The 19948-nt window shown below is 30.4% G+C and overlaps 1 long non-coding RNA gene across 1 annotated transcript; it reads left to right on the plus strand.

The window, feature by feature from the left end:
- Positions 1-5818: 5818 nt before the first annotated feature.
- LOC131600291 (uncharacterized) lies at positions 5819-6375 on the plus strand. Its single transcript, XR_009283092.1, has 3 exons — positions 5819-5861; positions 5954-6067; positions 6302-6375. It is a non-coding gene; the product is annotated as an uncharacterized LOC131600291 (long non-coding RNA).
- The last annotated feature ends 13573 nt before the right edge of the window (positions 6376-19948 follow it).

Below are 19948 nucleotides of genomic sequence, written 5' to 3' on the forward strand. Positions count from 1 at the left end.
GGGAAGAATATGGTTTGGAGGAGAATGGGCCTCATGCGCAGAACTTGAACGCGTTGGTTAGAAGTATAAGGTAAAGAATTTAAAATATTACTGCTTTCACCAATTCATTTTATATTTGTATAATTATTTATTGTAAAAATATTTTTTTTTTACCAAAAATGAAAATTAAATTCTTTTTCAATGATAAAAGTTTTACTATAAAAAGTTTATGCAATTTTTTTGTATAATTATTTTTCTATATAAATAAACTTATTGATAGGAGCATTTGGTCAATAATATTATATTTGGAATTAAATTAAAATTAAAATAATTCAAGTTTACTAAAAAAGAATATAAATAAATTTGGACAAATTCTCTTCAATCTTATTTAATATTATTACAAATGTTTAGTACAATTTTTTTTATAAAAAGTTGATACACTTTTTTTTTCATAATTATATTTTTATATAGATAAATTTAATGATAGGAGCATTTGTTCAATAATATTATTTTTTAAATAAAATAAAAATAAAAGTAATTCATATTTCTCAAAATAGAATATTAATTAATTTTCTTCAATTTTATTAAAAATATTTTTTATTTTATTTCCTATCATATAAATTAAATTAAATTCTTTTTCAATCATAAACCTTTTTCTATAAAAAGTTGATACAATTTTTTTGTGTAATTATTTTTCTATATAAATAAGTATAATGATAAGAAGCTTTTATTTAATTTGGTTGGTCTTGTGTTGGATAATTTAAAAAGAGTGTATAATTCGGGTAAATTCTCCCTCAAAATATTTAACACTTGACAAAAATTGTACTCTTGGGTGAAAAAGTCTCTTGCCATATTATCCCAGTCCTCTTGGGTGAAAATTTTGTTATTTTTATCATCATAATTTGATAGATTATATTTGTATTCTTTGGTAGATTATCTTTGTATCTCTTGTAGTTTTTTTTTTTCATTTTTATTAATATATTATTTGACCACTAAAAAACTTCTTATCTTTGTAGTTGAACCTATAATCTTTTCCATCTAGATGAACAAAACATGCTTGAACGATTTTAATATATTTCATTTTAGTTTCATAAAATAACGAAATAACATTTTTTCACTTCACATTTAGCATATGATGAGAAAAATAATATTGTTTACCCACCACAAAAAGGATAAATGATAAAAATAAATTTTAAAAAGAAACAACTATTATGAATATTAGGTAGAAGATAAATGAAAAAATATATATTTCTTTAGCCTAATAAGAGGATATAAATGCAATTAAATATTACTATGATGTGTTTTTAGTCATATTAGAGCTATTTTGATAAATAAAAAATATATTTTGAAAAGTAAAAATTTATTAAAGAAGAAACGATTTAAGTAAGATATGAGAAAACCAACTATATTCTTAATGGTTTATTTTAGATCCATTATTCATTACTCTATTAGGGTGTTTAGAAATTGAAAAAATCACATTAAAATAGGTTGGTACTGATATTTAGGTTGTTTAGTAGGCATAAAAGTAGTTTTGATTTAGGATTTTGAGCTATGCCATGGAAGTTGCAGAAAACTTCTTCGCAGGGGTGTTTCGGAAGTGTATCAAAAATGCAATTTTTTTAGTTTTTTCTGTTGTCTCGCATATTAATCGATTTCAATTGTTTTCAGGAACATGTCAGACAACCAAGCACGCATCAGACAGGGTAGAGAGACTCAGACTGCGTCGGCTAGACGCGAGCGGGCGATGCAGATGGCGTTGACGCAGGGACGGGGGCAGGGTCGGGGACGATGTGTGTGAGTTCCCGTGGAAATGGACGAGGGTACCTCTACATCTGGATCGAGGAGTCGTCTGGCTCGGGTATCTTCTTCCCGCCAGCGAGAAGAGGAGGAGGCAGTGCCATACCACGAGGCGGAGGAGGTACCGGATGTTGAACCTCCACACAGGGAGGAGGATGAGCCGGAGGATGGCTACCCGGGAGGGTCCAGTGACACTTTCGTGCTGCTTACCTACCACGAGCACGTTGCTCGACGTATCTGGGAGGGAGAGGTATTTTTTATAATTTTCCCGACTATATTATTTAACTATTTATAATTTAGCCGTTTATTCAATATTTTCTTAACGGTCTATTTAACATACTTTTTTATTTGTTTTTTTAACTGGAGAGAGAGCCTTTGAAAATGGTGAACCACTCCCGGAAGGTTTTCAGTTTGTTTAAATCAACTGCTGAGTGGTTTAACGACGCGGTGAGAGCTCCAGGGTTTAGTGGGCTCTGCATGACGGGGTATACCACCATCAGCCACGACATGCAGGGGGCTTTGTGGAGCGGTGGCACAGGAAGACGTATTCTTTCCACTTATCGGTCGGGGAGATGCCGATCAACTTGCATGATATGCAGTGTCTTCTCCACTTGCCGACCAGGGGACGCTGTTGGACCACTCTCGGATCCAGAGGATCGAAGCCATTGAGTGGATGGCGCTCTATTTGGGTATGGAGCCCGAAGTTGCTGACTATGAGTGCTAGACGACAAGTGGGCCTCATACCCGGTTCACCACACTGAGCGCGTATTTCGAGCACCACCTTGTGGCGACGGCCGAATCCGAGGAGGCGGATGACGTCCTATTTACACAGTATCACCGTGGCTGCGCTCTCTGGTGCTGGTACATGTTTGTGGTAGGAGCTGCACTCTTTGTGGAAAAGAGTGCAAGGTACGTCGACGTGACCTACCTCCGCTATTTCATGGATTTGACTATCGTTCACTAGTGGAACTGGGGGTCAGCTGTTCTGGAATACCTATACCAGAAGCTGAATGAGGTCTCCAACTGGAGGACCAGGAAGTTGACCGGATCCTGCACACTACTCACGGTACGTATCATTTTAATTATTTCACATTTATTTTTAGGCCGAGGATGACCACGCCATTGATCTCCTGCTGATCTGCCAGCAGATAGAGATGCTTGGGCGGAACGCGTTGGATCGAGGTGTTGTTCATCAGGGCGGTCTAGAGGCAGTCACCGTGATGGAGATGATCGCCACTGATGCGGACCATGCGGCGGCATACAGGCGGCAGAGGAGGTCCCAGGGAGAGAGGGTTAGGCATACCCAGTAGTGGTCGGGTTTATTTTTTTTTGTTTTCGGATTGTATCTTTCGCACACTATTATTAGTTGGATTTAGATCGGCTTGTATATATTACTATTTTTATCATATTAGTATTTTCTGTTTATATATCGCTTTTATTTGCCGTCTTCCTTTAATTAAAAATACGAGACTGCATAATTCGTATTTCCAAAAACATAAAAAATACGAGACTGCATATTTCCAAAAACATTAAAAAAAAACACAGTTTCTGCATAATTCGGAAGTTCATTTCCGAAACCCCCCAAAATCTGAAAAAAGGTGTTTTCGGAGATGCACTTCTGAAGTTTGAAAAAAATTTTTAAAAATAAATACTTCGGAAATGCTTTTCCGAAGCAGAGGTAAAGTGGAGTTTTCGCTGGGGTGACTCCCATAGGAAGGTGGGTAAAGAAATTTTCTAAGAACACAAGTTAAGAAATCATAAAATCAAAAATATGTGTTAGAAAAATCTAATTTTAAATTTTAAAAAAACTCAAAGAACAATGTTCAATTCAAAATTGTTATACTTGGTGACAATGTAAGTACATGTTAGACCAACTAAAACCTATTATTATTCCTATAATAAACTCATCATACACTTGCAAACAACCCTCGTTTATATAATGGTATGTTTCTAATCAGCTAAACCTAAAATTATCATGGATCACCAACCAAAAAGTCAATAACTTACAGAACATAACATGTCCAATTGACCGACCCCGAGTCACAGTAGTTGAGGTGCTCACCTCGGTATAGAAAAATTACACAAATTGATTGTTCACCCTCGAGGTCATCGACACCTTTTTTATTCATAGGTTATCCTAGTAACACGTCTGGGCTATCTCCCGATCTCCTTTTACAACCCCAACTTCTTTGCTTTCAAGAGGGTGATTCAAGTTGAGGTAAAGTATGGATAAAGTTACTTCGAGAATGTTGAATGTTGGACTCCTAGTTATCATGTTGTATGACGAAGGGGTGTTTACCATTAGATATCTGACTTCGATGGTTTTTGTGTTCATAGAGATGTATTCCTTGACCTGTACCTTCTTGTATGATAACACTACTAAGAAACCTTTACAGTGATATAGGTGTTCAGAATATAATTTTATTTGTTTAAAATCATCCCATTAAAGGGAGTTAGAAAAGTAATTGGCATTTATGAGAATTCACTTTATGTTCCAGTTAAACATTTGTACGCTGATAATTGTTGGAACATTATGTTATTATTCCAAAATAGGAAAATGAATTGAAAAAGTTTCTAAGTTAAGTCCCACATTGTGTGTGTTAGTTAAAAATACTCTTAGTCCTATATTGTTTAGATTAAAAATCTTGGCTGGTTTACTTCATTATATAAGGAAATCACTTGTTTCTTTCCAAAATACACCAAAAACTTATTTTGAGTTTTTCCTTCCTCACTCTCATACACTACAACATTTTTTACTTTAGGCAACGGATGAATAGGCAACTACAACATTTTTTACTTTAGGCAACGGATGAATAGGCAACGTTGTAGCCTAAAAGGGTAAAAGCCGCGGTTTTTTCGATGTAGGCAAGTTTCTAACTTTTTTTATAAATCGATGTAGGCAAGTTTCTAACTTTTTTTATAAAACCGTAGCGTATTCACTTTTAACTTTCTTATTTGAAAAGGCAACTTTAGCGTATTCACTTTTTGCAATTGTGCTATATTTCTTATTTGAAAAAGGCAACGGCTGTAAAGCGTGGCTTTTCTTTAAAGACTACGTAAACACTACGGTTTCAACATTAATCCTGTATATAGGATTATTTTCTCTAAAGAAATTTGTCCCTTAGGGATCGAACACTTGCAATTCCATTTATAAAGCTATAATCAACATCCTTTCTACCACCAAGCCAACTTGAATTTTTGTCAATGTTACATCATGTTACATATTTATACACATGTTTTAATTTAAAATAATTTCAAATTAATAACATGAATTTTTTATTTGAGTCATTTGACAATGTTACGTAGTTATTTCTTAACTACACTACACAACTTAAAATGCATAGTCTTGAGGAAATAAATTTTAAAATTTATTATTTTAATAAAAATGAAATTAATTATATCAAAATTTATTCTAAAATAAATTAAATTTTAAAAAAGGGAAAAATTTATTTTATAAAAGTAGTGACAATCCATAATGAAATATAATTGAGAAAATGGGTGATACACTGACAGTGTAAAATTATTTTACACTGTCCATCAATCACAACCATGTATCTAATTCCATCACACTTTTATCTTTAAAAAATTTTAATGACATGCAAATTGCTTGTTTTCTATTGGATGACAGTGTAAAACTGTTTTACACTGTCAGTGCATATTCATTAAACCCAATATAATTTGTTATAAAATAGTTAAAGCATAATTTATTATAAAATTGATAAATTTCGTTTATAGTATCCGTAATATATTTTTATATATTTATAAATTATGTAAATTTAGTTTTTATTTGAATTAAAGATTGTGTGCAATAGAATGATATATTATATTTCATATCTTTTTAAAAGCATATGGTTTTTTTTATTAAAATAAAAATACAAGTTTACTAAAATAAGAGTGAGATGGGGGCCTATTATTTTAACCTAAAAACCCTATCCATAACCAACTATCTCACCTTCATCTGATCGTGTATCAACCAAGATCTAGATTTTTAGGAAACGGCGTATGGTAATGCAAAACCCACGAAGCCTGATTTGGAGGATTTTCATGTTTTCTTCCAACCAAGCACGTCAAAAATCTGGAAAAGGGTACTTTCATTGCTCCTTTCATGTTTCATTCTTTATGTTTATGTTGAAATCATTACAAACTGAAATCTTTTTGTTGCTGTTGTTGTTATTAGTTTATGATGATTTTGTTTGTGGTGCCAAGAATTTGCGCTTTAGAGTGAAGAGATTTGTTAGGATGCCAACTAGTGTTTTTCAAGTCAATACTGGAAAGTCTCCTTGTGGAGAAGGTCTGTTTTTTTAAATTATTTTTGTCCTTTTGATTATTAACTTCTATAGATTATGTCATGATTTGATTATAAGCTCTAATTGAGAAGCAAATTATAAACAGAAATATTGAAAGAGTTTATTTTATATATTATTTCTTTTGATTTGTTATTTTTTTCCTTTTTTAGAATCTAGAGATTTTGATTTGTTTCTTTTATTAATTTTAATTTTGATATATATTATTTTTATATTTACAGGTTAGAAACGAAGAATATTCCCAAGATAACGATGAATTTTAATATGATGAAGAGTCTTCAAAATGATTATTATCCATGAATGCAAAGTTACAAATTGAGTTGTGTTATATAGTTCTTTGATATATTCGCCATGATTTTTTGTTAACACAAGTTTGTAAGGTCACGAAATGAGTTTGTGTTTTACTTACTAACAAAGGTTCCAATATATTTTGCACATTAGTAATTTTTTGGATATTTTATTTTAAAATTTTATTGCATACTCAATAAATTCAACAATGTGTGTTTTATAAATGTTTACAAAAATAAAAAAAATATAATGCAACGGTCTTAAAGTGTGGCTGAAAATAAACATAAATTGGCTTACAATATTTAATGACCATAGCTTATTTATGAGACAGTCTAAATTGTCATGGTAAACCGTGGTCTGTTCACAATTATAGGCTGCGCTTTTCTATTAACATGGGCTAAAGTGAAAAAAGCGTCCTCTATGAGAATAGGCAACGGCCGTTTACTCTACGCCTGATAAACTGCCTCCTAGACCTTTAAGCTACGGTTTTTCTACATTAAGCCACGGTTTTTGGTTGTTGCTTAAAGCCATTTTTGTTGTAGTGATAACTCCACGTCTTTTGAATTGTCGAAGCGCTAACTTCTCCCCCTTTCTTTCTACTCGTTGAATTTTCCGAGCACTTTCTTGAATTCTCCTTTGAGAATAATGTTAATTTCTCCTCGTTTGAGTTGAGAAATTATCAAGTATAATTTTTTTTTCTTGGATTCTCTTTAGAGAATTATTAAATTTCTCTTGGTTTGAGAAATTATTATGACTGGTCGTTATACCAGATACTAAGATGGTATTTATACCATATTTGAATGGTCTTAATTAGTACGATAGGAGGGTGTATTTCTAGACTGATTATCTATCGTGCAAGTAGTAATCGTAGAGTATAGAACTGGACTGTTTTATCTTGGAGGTGTCGTGGGTATTAAGAGCTGCTTTGCATAATTTTGGTAGTACCGCGAAACGTCTTAAAGAAAGCGTACTGATCCGCGACTCGACCCGGTAATTTCTTCGGTGGCAAATTTGTTAAAATCGTGATCTAACAATAACCTTATGGCCATCCTCGCGAGGTAGGATTTTGGAATTGTATATATGCAAGAAAATGATCTAGGAAGCAAATTCTGAACGATGTTGTATTCTACCAAGGCAGAACTCAAATTCTATGTGAAGTGTGGGAGAGATAAAAATTTATGATGAAAAGATACTTAAACCACAGTTTGATGATCTTGCCTATATACACATCTTCATAAATGAATTACAATAACAAGCGAAGATGTTTCTAGCTGATACTGTCGGGAGTTCCTTAATGTCAAAAAATACATAGGATGTAATTGCAATAATTGAAAGAATGACGTTCAGTGATCATCAAGATCAGTACAATAGGAACCTTTTCAAAAGAAATAATGGCATCATTGAGTTAAACACCAATGATGTAATTCTAGCACACAAAAACTTGTTGACACAAACAGTAGACAAGATGAAAAATTAATTGTCAAAGCTCCCATAACAATTAAAATAAATACCCGACATGCCAAACCAAAGGCATATCGCATTCTGTGAGCACTATGTAGCAGTTATCACCCTACTAGATTTTTCCCTCCAACTAATGAAGTTAGCTATGTTGGCAACCAACAAAGCCCTTGGAGGTATCAAAATCACAACCTACAAAGGAACAATTTCAATCAAGGATGGAGATCATAAGAAGGTCCTTTAAATAGAAAATCGTTTCAGCACTGTGCTGAATCACCTCTACAAGAAAAATCAACAAAGAGAGAGGATACATAATCCTCAACTTCACATAGCCTTAGATTTTATGAATGATACTATTATGTATAAGGTGTCATGGAAACTAAAAAAGAGGAGGCTAAAACAATTGAAATTTGAATGTAAAGACTACTGAAACAATTGTTACAAGCACAAAGTATGAGGTTGACATGTAAAAATAATAACAAATTGTTCAACCTTGCATAACCTTGGAAGTTATAAATGAGACGATTGTTCACAAGGGTGTCAAAGAAACTAAAAAAAGAGAAGCAACTTAAGGAGGTGGTGGCTATAAGTGCAGCACACTCCAAAAATTAAAGTTTGAGAAGATGATGGTTAATAAAAGTGTAGTTGAATCTAAAAGTGAAAAGAAACTTGTGGAGATATTGTGTGATAATGGTGTAAGTATAACATGCTCTAAAATATATACTTATTTTTAGATTTTGTTGCAATTATATACCGTTATCACGTCTGTCTCCCCAAATTTCTTCATATTTTTATATTTAATTACACTTTTAATAATTATCACATCTTCTCAAATTGCTCTTTTTTTTTTTAGTTTATGTGACACCCTTATCAAGAATAATCTTATTCATGAGTTCTCACACTATGCAACATTAGGAAGTTGTTGATTTTTTATTTTTTTTGCATCAACCCTTGACTTTGTGGTAGTAACAACTGTTTCAGCTGCCTTCACTTTCAAATTACATTTTATATAGTCACATCTAAATAAGTTGCTACTTTTTTTAGTTTTTAGGACACTCTTATTAATAATAGTATCATTCATGACTTAGGCTATTCAAGGTTGACAAAGTTATTTATATTTTTCAGCTCAACATTTGACTTTGTTAGTAACAATTGTTTTAATTAATGTATCTATACCTAAAGGTATTTGAAAATCACATGTACTATCGTATACAATGTTTCAGTGTAGAAAAATAAAATCTAATTGCATTTTTTTGTTGCATATATTTGAAAGCAAGAAACAAGGAAAAATAACAAAATTAGTTATTGATAATTCAAGTTAAGATTTATGTTTTAAAAATTAACCAATATATTTGAAACTACTTTTATTCTTCAACATTATTGTTTAACCTAACACCAGAAGAAAATAGGAAAAGTTATGAAATTTACCAGCACAAGAAGGGTTGATTTCCTCTCCTCCAATGCATTCAGAATCTCTCCATTGCAAGTTTCCTCCTCACTTCTTCCTTCAAGTCGCTCCACATCAGAATCTCTGCGGGTTTTCTCTTTCTCGAACTCTCAACATCACTTGTATATAAACACACTATTTATAACTATTTAGTTTGACTCATAAAAGAAAAAAATTAATTAAAAAAATTGGATATTTAAAATGGTATCAATAATTTTTTGTTTTTGATATCAATATTTGATTTCTTATTCTCTCTATAGAATAAAATATAAATAAAGTAGACATTTTTAGAATAAAATATGAACAAATCTTAACAAATACTCTTCAATTTGATTGAGTATTATAAAAACAAATCTTCTCTTTTACTCCCTAATATATGAAATTAATAATTTTATACTCTAATTATGATGCATTTTTATAAAAAAAAAAATTATGATACATTCATATAGTTTAAATACTCTATCTTTTTTATATGCCAAAGATATGTTTATGTGTATTTAAGATAAAGTTAGAGAGAATGTTTTTGTCTACATATTAAATTTAGCATTTACAGTATTTAAAGGAATAGTTTAAAATGGTTTTTATTTTATTCTTTCATCCGAGAAGAAATTTCTCATATAATTAACTCTAAAATATTTTTTTAATTTATTAGAATACATGTTACTCATTAGACGTGGAATATGAAATTATATTATCACTGTATCTCTTTGTTTGAAGAATTTAATTTTTATGCTGTCATTCTAAAGAGTTTTTACACTGTAGATAATTACTCAATACTTAAATAGTTTATTTTTTAAATTTTATCTCATTTCATTTTTTTAAAAACAGACAATTTAAAATTAATTAATTTAAATTAATTTATAGTTAATTAATTTTATTAATATTTTAATAAAATATAATTAAATTATTAAGTTCAAATAAAATACCACTTTCATTATTTAATTACAAAATAACTTGATGGGGAGGGTTCTACAGTTATCAACTAATTAAAGGTTAACCAAAAGACTTTAGGGTCTATTTGGTTCAAATAAGGGCGGGAGAGGGGAGATATTTTTAGTAATCATATATATGTTTGGTTCAAACGAGGGGAGTGGAGAGATTTCGTTTAAAAATATATTTGGTTCACGAGGGGAGAGAAGGGATTTTAATAATAATTTACAATTTTATCCTTGTAATTTAATTTTATATAAGTTATATGATATTCAAATGTGGAAATAATATTTGTATAATTGAGTGATTAAAAAGTCATAACTTATCGCATAATATTAAAAAAATTGAGTACAGTTGATTCGTATTATAACTCTCGACACAAAATAAACTATGCGTTGATAACAACTTTTGAATACATAAAATAAATTATAATAAAAAACAAAAATTACAGTAATTAGAAATTTTATTAAATAAAAAAATAAAAAATAATTATAATAGGTTTATGGAAGCAATAGAGAAAAAATCACAAAAAGAAAAGCACGAAAATGAAATAAAATAATATTTTTAAAATAATAAAACAAAACTGAGGATATTTTAGTAAATATATTAATTTAATTAATATTAAAACTCAGATCTCCTCCCCTCCCCTCTGAATCCCCCGATTCGGGGGACGCGAAAAGTGTTATTTGGAGGGAATTTGCTCCCCTCCTCTCCCCTCCTAAAAATTTAACCAAACACATTTCATTAAAAATATTCCCTCCTCTCCCCTCCCCTCGCTCTACCTCGAACCAAACATACCCTAAAGAAAAGAAAATAAAAAAATAAAAATAACGTTTTAAATATTCATCTCAATTAATGTCGTATGGTACAATTTAAATATCAAGTCATACTTAATGGATCAGAAAGCTAATCAGTCAAAACCTATTTGGAGGAATACAAACAACAATTTCGATAAAAATATAATAATTAAAACTATTATTTACAGACACGATGCTACAAGCATAAGAGTATTTAGATAGAATTCTTGGGCCTACCGAACCCACTATCACTATCTCTTGATCCACGAATAGCCTTTTCCTCAAGGTTATGGGTAAAAACTAAAAGGGTGGTGTTCATGACATCCCATCAACTACCTAACTAATAATAAAACATACCACTAAACACCCTAATTTATCCTTCATGAAAAAAATAATTACCCTTGCAAAAACACTTTATTGTAATTTGCTAAATAAAAATTGTATTTCCACCAATCAAATTTCTCCATTCCTCCAAATGGCACTCCCCTTCCAATATTTCTATTGGGTGTTTCCTATTACCCGGGTAAAGCTTTTGTTTCTCTTCTACTTTTTCATTTCGTTCTAACTCACTTCTACCACTCTCATTCTTATACTTCTATTTCTCTCTCATTCATCAGATTTTTCACTATCTCTCTCATCTAAAAAACAACTCCTACACCTTCAACCCATTCAAAACAACATCATCCCTTCTCTTTTGTTATCTTCGTCAACGTCAACTATGATCTTTTTCACAAACATCATTTTTATTTTCGATTTCTTTGTTTTCCGCTAACATTTTTCGGTTTCATTATTGCAGTTGCTTTTGATTCAACACTGATCTTTCTTTATAAAGGTATTTTATTTTCTATTTTTGTCCCTTCCATTTTCAATTTCTTTTTGTAGTTTCCATTTTCTGGTTTAAAACTGCATTTTTGATTCAAACGTTTATACTAACTTTCTGCAACACACATTGCATTATACAAAGTATAACACCTATTAAACCTATTATGTATAATGTTTTTCGGTTTAATGGTTTAGATTTAGCTTTCATGACCATTATTAATTACATTTATTTTTAATGACCTGGTTTTATGTGTTTCAGTTTAATGGTTTTTGTGACTTAATGGTTTCATTATTCTTGCTTAAAAGTTGCTTTCATGACCATTTTTTAGGGCTATCAGTTTAATAACTTTTTGTTTCTTTGGCATAGATAATATGCAACACGAAGTGCCAAGCATACAAAGATAAATGATTGTAGCACTTTGGATAATGATACTTAAGGATGTGTTGTTTCCTCTTAGATAACTTTAATATGCTATCAGTTTATTTTGTGTGTGTGTGACTTTATTTATCTTCATAATGTAAACTACTCTAATTTATAAACTAACTTTTTTATCTTTGATTAGTCTTTAGCCTTTAGTTGTTGTAGTTGACAACTTTTAATAACCAGATAGCTCTCTTTGATTCTTTAGTAGGACTACATGTAAAAAAGGTTTAATTTTTTTCATTCTTTTTCGTTCAATTTTCTGCACTTTAGCTTAGTTCTTTATGTTTCAAAGGAGAACAATAAAACTTGTGTATCTCTTTCAATCCGCAGGATAATGGAGCATGGAGGGAACAAGATTGCATGGTCTTATAAGAATGTGTTGAAGGTAACTTCTTGATGGGTATAAACTATTTGATTGGATTCCAAAGTTCTTCAATATTTTATGCACTTTTATAGTATGATTACTTTTAAATTTTATAGAATAAGCTTTAATGAATAATGTTGGTCTTATTTTCTTTGATTTACCCGCTTAATATTCTTATGATCCATATCATTTAATAATATTTTAGTACATGATTAAATCAACTATGAGAGTTAATTTACAAACAAAATATTTTGTTAACGTCTTCTAAACTGCACTATTTTATCAATTAAATTATCTTTTATTTATTTGTTATAAACCAATGAATTATGGTGTTTCTATTACACAAATAAGTGAGAACACTCTTTAGACAAATAAATAATTATGTTTATATACATTGCTCTCACTCTAAATCTATGTCAAAAAAATGTGAAGATGAGAGTCAACCTAATGTGTTTGTAATAATCTATACCATTTTGAATTGTAAATCATTAGTAGTGTATTCACAGTTGTAAGATACAGGTTTCTGTGATAGAAAATAAATTGATAAAGTCAACTTGAATAAGATTTGATCAAATTTATAACTTGTGCATGGATTTGGTTATATATGTCGAAGATCGTATAAATTATTATAGCGAAATATTAAAAAATAATTTGAGGTGTTATAGTGAAAAAGTATATGGATATTTTGCTACGTTAATATTATTATAGGTGTTATAGTGAATTGTATTTTATCATCTTTTGTTAAAATATTTTTAATGAAATTATTTATTGAATTATCTAAAATATTAATGAACTAGATCACTGACATTTACTAACTCTTTTTATGTGATAGGTGTGATGTTGTAATGATGCCTTTTAAAATTGCAGACTTTAGTTATCTGTTGAAATCATATGATGTTGTCAAGAAGCTTGGACTGCTATTTTTCTAATATGGTGTCAAATACAACCTTTAGCTTGTATTTTAAAGAGAGTCAGATATAGCAGTGGAGCAGACAAGTCCAAAAAATATTATCTCAAAGTCTACTTTCTGCGTACTATTTTCCTGCAAAATCATGTTTATCTACCTATAATATCACATCATTAGTCCTCCACATCAACATTAGTATTTTCTACTGTAACCGATCCATTTACATTTAATTACATTTGAGAGGTTTGTCAAATATGTAAAAAGAGATTATATTCTTGGAATGCGTATTTATTTTTATGCTTTTCTTAGTGTTTTTTTTTACATTTAGTTTTTTTTCATTTGATCTTTTAACATCTAAACACCCAACATGTCAAACTATAGATCTCTTATAATATGGAACATGTCAAACTATAGATCTCTTATAATATGGAACATGTCAAATTATATGTCACTAATTATGGGTCACTAATTATGTATCACTTATAATCGGGAACGTATCAAATTATAGGTTTTATAACAACAACATTAACAAACAATTATTAAACCCATACTGCAACATTGTCAAATTATAGGTCTTATAACAACAACATTCACAAACAATTATTAAACCCATTCTGCAACATTGTATTTCATTTCAGAAACAATTACAAATAGACCATCCTTCAACATTTACCATGAACACACAATCATTAAACCCATACTGCAACATTAACAAACAATTATTAAACTCATCATTCAACATTTACATTTCATTACCAAATACAAATTAACCATGAACAAAATTGCTAAGCAAATTGTCTTCATCTTTCCATAAAATCCCTCTGCCTTATGTTGGATCTGCAATTCAACATTCTTCTTCATTGCTGACTCATATAACTCCTTCAAGGCTTCAACAGATTGCATCTCTCTTGACTTAGTTGGGTCATTTGTCCATTCTTCACTTAAATTCTCCGTTATGTTATGCCCTGGTTCCATATCATCATCCCATTCGAAGAGGTTGCACGTTTCATCGCTTTGCCAAAAGGGACACCTCCAGAAAAGTCTTCCTCTATTACGGCCGTTCTTGCAGCGATACGATGTCATACGAACATTGCAGGCACACATTCTCCATCTACGATTGCTCACACTTGTTGAATGAACTGCTGAAATCGAGTTGCCTCTATTTGAAGAAGACGCCATGGATTTCACGCGAAGCTGAAGAAGACGAAGCAGAAAGATGAAGAAGAATATTGCTTGAAACAATGAAGAGGAAGAAGAGGATAAATGGGTGAGAGGGGAGAATAAGGCAATGAGAGGGAACAATTAGGGTTTTCTGAATAATTATAATGGGACTCCAACGTGTCAAATGAAAACGTACAGCTGGCCAGCCACGTCACCCTCCGTTAGTGAAAACTAACGGGAGGGACAACATTACGTGACGCCAAATTTTATAGGGACCATTTTTCTAAGAAATTTTTTACAGGGACTAAAAGTGCAGGGTCGCGTTTTTGTAGGGACCCCTGGCATAATTAACCCTTTATAGTTATCAGACATATTAATTAAATTTATCATGGTAGTGATTTGATTAAATTTTTTCAATTATTTATGATTTTATAATAACAATTGTATATCACCAACAACTCAGCCTTATGGAATGACTTAAAATATGAATGACTATTGTATTTCCATGGTTTTTTTTACATAGCTACTATATATAGATTCATTTCATATATATTATATTTTGTGAATATTAATTAACATTCCTCATTCAAATTTTTAAAAAAAAATTATATGTAATACATTATTCATCTTAAAATTTGATTTACCCGTGCGGATGCACGGGTCTTCTACTAGTGTGGTGATAACACATCTTATGAAAGTATTATCAAGGTTTTTCAAATGGGTGGAGTTTGATGATATCAACGGTGAAATCAACAATTTAGTTTTGATAATGAAAACACATGATATTCAACGATATCCAATGAAGCCTGAATCTCTTGATGATATCTCAAGTGGTCAAAGATGTTATCCCTTTTAAGATGCTTTTGTTTATATGTTTCATCATGTCATCTCGTTGAAGCCAACATTGTCATGTAATGATGCTCGTGTGAAGGTTTATGTTTGAAGTTTATCAGATATGTTGGTCTCGTAACTTTATGATTATGGTGGTCACTTTAAAGACATGTTAAGCATCATCAAACTAGAAGAATTTGATTGCTTAAAGCCAGGACTTGAAGCTTCATAGTTGCAAAAAAGAGAAAGTGTAAAAGTTTGTATGGTCGTGTCTGTCTGAGTGAGTAGTGTCTTGTACAGGCACATGGGTATTTCTGGAATTACAAAGGAAAAATTACGCATGCATACTAAAAACCTTTTAGAAACCTCTCTTATTTTTTTAAAAAATTTCTAAAACTATTTTTAAGGCTTGGTCAATTGATTAAGGGAATTGTCTGATCAATTGGAAGCCATATCACAAAGGATAATCGATTAGCCTTAAAGCAATAATCAATTATTTTCAATTCTTAAGACCTAAAATCAATTGGGACAGAATCTTAATGATTGGAAATGGATAAATATAAAAATCTTCCATTTGTGGCATGAATAATCGATTATTCATAAGTAATAATTGATTAGTCTAATCGATTATTAAAGTTATTGAACCTATGGATTATATCCAAATTTATACCATGCTTTGTCCTATAATTATTGAGCTTCTCTATAATTTCAAAACACTCAAAAAATGATCTTTGATCCTAATTTCACATTCTATCATATTTTTCTATAAATCTCTCATTTATGTCACATATATTTTTCCATAGTTCTTTGAGAGTGTTCCGATACCTAGTGAGGATCATTATTCTAGGTGAGGTCATAATTGTAATTTGCCCAAGAAAGTGTTGTCTCTTGAGTGAAGTATCTTCTATAAGAAGTTGTTTGGTTACAAAATAAACCGATAAAAGTTCTTGTTTCATTTAGGGATTGTCTTAGGAAGTTTCCTATGGTTTTTGAGTTTCTCCTGCAGCAAAAGCTCTCTTATGGTTCGTGAAGATCAATAGTAATATTCAAACTACGATATTGGAGTTCCTATTTATAAAAAATTAAGATTTAATAAGATTTGATATTAATCAAGATTCAAAATTGGCTTTATGAAGATTGATATTACGTTCGCTTAAAAATCAAATCAACATTCTGGTCAAACGAAATTCAAAGAGACTTTTGTTTCAAGGATCGTCGATGGTATAACCTATATAAGAGTTTTTAACATTTGTTGATATAGTATTTTTGTATAAAATAATAAATAAATATTTTATTAATATATTTTAATTTTCAAAATATTATAACAATAAAGAGTTTATTTAAACTATTCATAATTGTTCTCCAATACAAATTTTGATTTTTCTAAATTAAAAAATTTCACATAATAGATAAAAGATAAATATGTCGGAATTCTCACAATCCAAATCTTTTAATTTTATTTTTGTTGTCAAGTTATGCATCTTTGATCAATAGAGGAGTTTCTTCCTTAATACTTTCTAAACATTGGCTTTACTCCGTATCCAGCTCCTCCTTCAGCTCCTCATTTTCACATTTTGTTGTATTTTTGTAAACAATTATTTCCAAATGATTCTTCTCATTTTTGAAGTTTTTTCCACTCACATCATTATCACCCACTGTTTCCATAAGTCGATCCTCATTTTTGGATGCATTAGCATTCTTGTGAACCATCACTGCATCCTCTGTTTCAGTAGTCTTTACATCCACAAAATTTTCACTTTTTTTTCTGTTCTTGCAAATCTTCATATTCTGTCTAGCTTCCTTGATCTTGTGCTTCTTACCATTCAGATGAGCATTCAAACCACTCTTACTTGTGGCTTTAATCTCACACAGTGCACAACTCCACTCCTCTTTCAGTTTTTTCTTCAAACCAAATGCAGAAGACTCGGTCTCAGAAACAGCCAATGTTGCTGCTTTTCGCTTTGCATTAAAGAGTTCGGGATCTGGCCTAGCCTGCATTCAAATACTCAAATAAAATCATTGCACTTATAAATACAAAATTTTCAACAAAAGTTATGCTTCTGACCCTTGTGCCTGATGAATAAGGACCCTAAAATAACTTCTTATGTTTATACTATCAAGTATCAACAACAAATTATTATACACAAAATATGAATAGAATAAATCTCTTTCGTCTCATTGTGTAATACATGTGAAAAATTTATGGTTTAAAAAATCAATGATGGTTTAACTTTGTACTCATTAATCACTTGTTAAACTGAGATAAACATATGTGAAATGCAATAATGGAAAAATGGCCAAATCTTATTGTTCTAAATTAAATTGAGAATAACATTTCTGCATATATGGTGCCAAGACTTCAAGAAAAGGCTTTAAAATAGTGTCATTCAACAATACAATCAACTAATATTCTTAACAAAGAGCTACTAGCAAACTATCGCTATCTCTCTTATTTAGTTTTTGAACTATGGAGATATAACAAGTAAGCCTTAAATTATTATTAATCCATCAAATTAGTCTCTCAATCGCCTTAAAATGAGAGAGAATAATAGTTTATGAACTAATTTGATGGATTAAAAATAATTTAGAGAGTACTTATTACATTTCCTTAGTTCAAAGACTAAATAGAAGAGACTGTGAATAAGTGTTGTTGGCAGTCGAGATTCTCTTTCTATCAAAATCAAATCAAAGGACCTTACAATCAAGGAAAATGATATAATTTAAGAGGAAAAAAAAAACAGACAAAACATAACATAAGAGAAGGGAAAAAACTATGAAAACTGACCAACACTATAACTTTGTCGTTGTTACTGATCTCCGGAGAAGGGTTGATTTCCGTTGGAGGCAGAATCAAGGGTGGTTGTGACGCACCAATAGGCCCAACAGCAGCAACAGGGTTCATCACCGATGAATTTGACCACTGCGACATTAGTCCTTGAATATTCAGCGGCCTCGGTGTGGAAATCCCCAATTCTCTCTCGATTGCAAGTTCTCTCATCACTTCTTCCTCCAACTCCATCCTCCGCAAAATTTCTCTGCGGATTACCTCCTTCTCAAGTTCTCGCCGCAGTGCCTCCTCGCCAGTTAGAGGTGGTCGGAAACCAGAAATACCACCTTGCACTGAAAAACAACAACCATAGATAATACAGTAGATATTAAAAAAAAATTGGTTTGTTTTCTTTGGTTTAAAAAAGGTGTTGTTGAAGCAAAAAGATTTTTAAATTAACTTACTTTGAAGTGATGCAGCAGGGAGATATGTGGCGGACGGGGAAAGAGAATGCGGTGTTGTTGTTGCTGCTGGTTTGACGTTGTCGACGGCACGATATTTGAACTCCATTGAACAAAAATTTGAAACTAGAAAAAGTGATAATTATTATGAGAATAAGAGCAATTGTTATTATGATGATGAGAATGAGAGCTACACAGAAACAGAGTGATATTTAAAGGAAAAAAACAGAGGCGGGAAGAATATGGTTTGGAGGAGAATAGACCTCACGCGCAGAACTTGAACGCGTTGGTTAGAAGCATAAGGTAATGAATTTAAAATATTATTACTACTTTCACCAATTCATTTTTTATTTTCTATAATTATTTATTGTAATAATCTTTTTCTTTTAATCTTTTTCTACCAAAAAAGAAAATTCAATTCTTTCTCAATAATAAAAAAATTTCTATAAAAATTTCATGCAATTTTTTTCGTATAATTATTTTTCTATATAAATATATGTATTGATAAGGGCATTTGGTCAATAATATTATATTTGAAGTACGATTAAAATTAAATTATTTCATGCATTCTAAAATAGAATATAAATAAATTTGGACAAATTCTCGTCAATCTTATTCAATATTATTAAAAAATATTATTTTAATCCCTATCATATAAAATTCAATTATTTTTCAATGATAAACTTTTTCCTCTAAAATGTTGATACAATTTTTTTGTATAATAACTTTTCTATATAAATAATCTTTTTAACCAAACAAAATTATAATAATAAAAGATCAAAAGAGATACAATAGTCTTTGGGAAATATTTATTTTACTCCCCATCATATAAAATTCAATTCTTTTTCAAAGATAAACCTTTTTTCTATTAAATAAGTTTGAACAAATTCTCTTCAATCTTATTCAATATTATTAAAAATATTTTTTATTTTATTCCCTATCATATAAAATTCAATTATTTTTCAGTGATAAACCTTTTTCTATAAAAAGTTAATGCAACTTTTTATTTTGTATAATTATTCTACTATATAAATAAATTTAATGATAGGAGTATTTGTTCAATAATATTATTTTTGAAGTAAAATAAAAATAAAACTAGTTCATTTTTTTTAAATAGAATATAAATAAATTTAAACAAATTATTTTTAATCTTAATCAATATTATTAAAAATATATTTTATTGTATTTCGTTTCATATGAAATTAACTATT

The sequence above is a fragment of the Vicia villosa genome, linkage group LG1 (assembly GCF_029867415.1).
Source record: "Vicia villosa cultivar HV-30 ecotype Madison, WI linkage group LG1, Vvil1.0, whole genome shotgun sequence".
Lineage (NCBI taxonomy): Eukaryota > Viridiplantae > Streptophyta > Magnoliopsida > Fabales > Fabaceae > Vicia > Vicia villosa.